The following is a 4612-nucleotide window of genomic DNA, read 5'->3' on the forward strand; positions in this document are numbered from 1 at the left end:
CAAGACATTTCCCTTGGTGGGTTGTGTCAGCCCCCAGATGTACCTCTCGATTTTCTTGCTTCCCGGGGTGACCATTCCCGGACAGAGAAGTGCCAGATCATAGAATCTAGCAGTGTAAGCATCAATGTCAGAACCCTTCATCTTCAAGTTCCAAAGTTCGTGCTCCAACTTTTGCACCTTGCCCCTCGGGCATGAGTTCCTTCAGTCTTTCCCAATCCATGGCATTAGCTACAGGCAGAGTTAGGGTTTTGACTCGACCATTCCACCAGGTCAAAACTCTGTCAGTGAAGGTGCAGGCAATGAACTTCACCTTGTTGGCTTCAAAACAGGTGCAAATTTCGAAGATGGATTCGATATTCTCGAAACATCGAGTCAGAGCGATGACTCCTCCGTTTCCGTCGAAGGACTTGGGTTTCGTGGTCATGAAGTCCTTGTAGGAACATTCCTTTTATTTTCACTGACTTCCGTCTTGTCTTTGTGGGCCAGTTCCACCTCTAGCCGCACCAGAGTTCACTTGTGCCAATGCTACAGTCACGACGGCTGTAACTGCTGCCTGAAACATGACGAGGTCGAACTGAGGGGGTGGTGGTGGTGGCGGAGTGTTGTCGTTTCCTCTGATGGGTCTTGGTCGAGGAGGCATCTTTCTCTAGAAACAATCAAGAACAAGAGGATGGTAAGTCCTCAAGATATATAAAAATAATATATGTCTTATCTTGATAATGATAGTGTTCTACCCCGCGATAAGCACGGAAAGTTTACTAATGTAACTAAGTTATCGCTACAAAATAGATAGGTAGTAACAATAAGAATGAATCTTTTCACTGAATTTGGCTCTAGCGAAATAGTCCTATAGTATTTTCTAGTGAATGTTTTTGGTAAGTTTTAGGCCTGCTGTAACACCACCGTCACTCCCAAGCACATGTTGGTCATGTTTTGACTGAATATAGATGAACAGGCTATATTCACCCGAAACATGATTACATAACTGCCCAGGTTTGACCGCAGTGTCCTAACATCCAAATACTTTTTGTGTTGTTCCACTAATGACACGAATTTTGTTAGGTATGCATGCTCGTATACTTTTATAAACATACTTATATTTTTGAAAGTATATTTTTAGTGTAGAGCACTTAGGCCCCTTTAGTGTTTCTAGCTGTATACCATGTAAGGTTCGGTATACTAGTTCTCTATAAACAAGGGCTCTGATACCAATCTGTCACACCCCAAAACCAGAATGGCGGAAACGTTCTGGGGTGGAGGACGTTACGTATAGCATCACAACCAATGTATAATAGCAATCATCTGTCACAATTGGAAATTTTGTGTCATGTAATCTATACATTCAAGCTAATGAGAATCAAAAACTTAAGAACATGTGTAACACCTATGATTATGACATCAAAAACTTCAATCAAATACATCATGCAAGTACTACAAATAGTCATCAAACAATTGGAGACCCTAAAAGTCCTTGTTTAAGTCCATTTTGGACTAGGACTTCCTTATTGGATCCAAATGGACCAATAAGCTTCCAATTAGACTATCATGGGCTTAGAACCCTAATTGGGCTCTAATTGGACCCACATTCGTTTATTTCAATATTATGGGCCATATTGGGCCTAGAATGAAATAATTGAAAGCTTTGATCCATAATTAACCTAATTTGACCCTAACAAGTCATAAAAATCACCTTTATATTTATTTGGACCAAAAATCACTCAACTTAACCATGAGAATTGGGCTTAAGCATTTAAAGCCCAAATTTTTCTTTTCCCCTTCCAAAATCTCGGCCCAAGGCCCAAACCCAAGAAAAGGAAGAGAGTTGACTTTGGTTTGCCACCTCATTTTTATCCATTGGACACCCATGCATTGTATCTCATTCTTCCATGCAAACATCACTTCAAAATCACTTCTCTTCTCTCCTCTCTCTCACTCTCGGCCATATGCAAACACACACACCACAAAAATCTCTTCCAAACTCTCTAAGTCTTGAAGAACAATCCTCCCTCTCCACTTAAAGATCTCGAAAATTAGGAGGCTTTCAAGAGGATATTTCCACCAACTCTTCATCCAAGGTAAGGTTATGCTTGGATCTATGAATTAAATCCTTTGTTTTATCAAAATCCCTTCCTAATCTATGCAAAAATCGTGATCTTGCATCCTAGAACCATCTCAAACTCGAGATCTTCAAGAAAAGGGTGCTAAGGCCAAAAATCACCAAGTTTTCTTCCATCTTTTCTTCAAGAACCGAAATCACACCATAAGGTGAGCTTCATACCCCCTATTTTCTGTTTTTATGAGTTTTGTGGGGGGGGGGGGGGAATACAAGTGAAAGTGTAGATCTATATGTGTTTTGTATGCCTTGTATGATTTCCATGCTTACATGTATGCTTTTGTGTGCTATAATGTTGGATCTAGCCATAAAACCCCTCAAAACCGAGATATATCTTATGTTAAATGGTTTTAGCATCAAATATATTTCTACATACAAAGTGTTTCAAGAAAAATGGCTAAGTGGTTTAGTAACAATTTTCTTTGGGCTAAAAACACAAATTTTGGGCCTAAAATGTGAAAAATATAAAATTAAGGGTCCAAATTGACATATCATGAATTCTGATAGATGAGGTGTGCCAAAACAGTTTCAATAAAACAATTTCTGGAAATATACTCATTTAGAGGATTAAAAACATAAATTTCAAGCTTAATGGGCTAAAAATGACATTTTCGGCCCAATGAGGCCCATTATGCGAGATTTTCTGTTTTGGAGGGCCAAAACTGTATTTTTCTGTAAAACAGTGGACTATAAGTGTTCCAAGTCCTCTTCAAAGGTTTAAAATGCTTTTTAAATTTAAAAAGGACCAAAGTTGCAAAAATTTTACAATTTGGGCCAAAATTGTCAAAGTTGCGAAAAAGAAGGGTTATAATCGAGAAAACTGAAATTTCAGGGACTTAAACTGTTTTCATTGAAAAATATGCTGAAAAATATCAATTTCAATAATTTTTGGTGTTAAAATGTCAAGAAAATTGATTTAAGGACCAAACCGGAAAGTATTTAATTAAAGGGTTGAAAAAGTAAATTTTTCAAACAATGAGGGGCTGAAAACAGAAAACTTTCAAGGCTAATTCAATACATGCAATTTGATCAAACAATGGTACCGCGACTATCGACGAAATATAATACACTACAATACCAAAATCGTTGTGAAACGAATTGGTTCGGTCTCGAACCAATGAAAATCCGAAACTACTAACACGACGACACTACGATTCATACGAATAACGTTTGGGAATTCAATATACATGCGAGTGTGCACAGACGTCTACGCACCATCTTTGGGCCCCAAAAGTGTAAAATCTTGTTTGTTGGGCCTAGCTAGCCCAATGACCTGATCTTAAGGCCCGAAGACCTTTGTCCTACGAAGTGTTGGGTTTTACCGACTTGGCACAACGTAGAAGGACTTTCAATGGCTTGTATACTACTGGTCCCCAAGGGTCCTTTGGTATTGCTAGTAAAGTCTACATTTTATGCGAGGCGGGTCGGGGACCCCTCGTACATTTTTTTACCCCCAACCGGTTAATGGAGTCATCGAGGTCTTCGTGTCCTCTTTCTCTTCGGATGTGGGACTACACGTAGTGGGGGCGGTTGGATAACGTGATTAGTACGGACGACGCCTTCGGGATCGTTAGTATAGCTATAAACTGGTCGTTTGTGTAATGCGTGTTTGTAGCAATTAATCATGCTAAAAAATAATCCAACGTCGCCTGAGGATGACGCTACTCGTTTTGCAATGGTTTCAACGTAACTTCTTGGAATTCAAAGGATTAGGAAAACATCGGGTTTTCCTAGGGTTTTTCAACACATACGGACTCGAAATGTATACAACTTTAATGAAAATTTTTACAAGTATAGAAAACAAACAAGCATACCTATGGATCTTCACAAACATTTTCGAAAGCTTTTTATGTCAGAAAATATCGGATTTTCTGGTGGTTTTCAAACGATACGAACTTTGTTTTCTCCAAATACCGCTTATGAACTCACCAACATTTCATATGTTGACGTTTTTCAAAATATTTGTATTCTCAGGGAACCAGTGAATCAAAGGAAATCATATTCAGTGATGGCTTGCAGTTTATTTATGTACGAATCGAACAATTTATTTTTGGGAATGTAATGTTTAAACAATGTATGTCATGTAAACGCTACTGGTTGTACTATATTAATGCATGGTGATGAATGTTGTTATGTTTCATATATATTCAATGTTATGGTATTCAATTGAGTCACAACAGCCCCCGGACGTTTCCGCCGTCTGGTTCGGGGGTGTGACAGGTTGGTATCAGAGCTTTGTTTATTGTGAACTAGCATGTCGAGCCACACATTGATATGCAACTATAAACCAAAAGAGGGACTAACCTAACTCTGAACAAAACAAGTAAATAAAACACACCTGCTTGCATTAGGAATAAAGACCTAACGCCGAACCAAACACAACAATGCTGGTATCCCGGGTAATTCGGGACTGTACTTAGTGATACCAAGGAGTGTGTCACACCCCAAAACCGAGAACGGCGGAAACGTTCTGGGGCGGAGGACGTCATGTAATGTATC

Source organism: Lactuca serriola, chromosome 3 (genome assembly GCF_051521515.1).
Source record: "Lactuca serriola cultivar US96UC23 chromosome 3, Lser_US96UC23_V15, whole genome shotgun sequence".
Taxonomy (NCBI): Eukaryota; Viridiplantae; Streptophyta; class Magnoliopsida; order Asterales; family Asteraceae; genus Lactuca; species Lactuca serriola.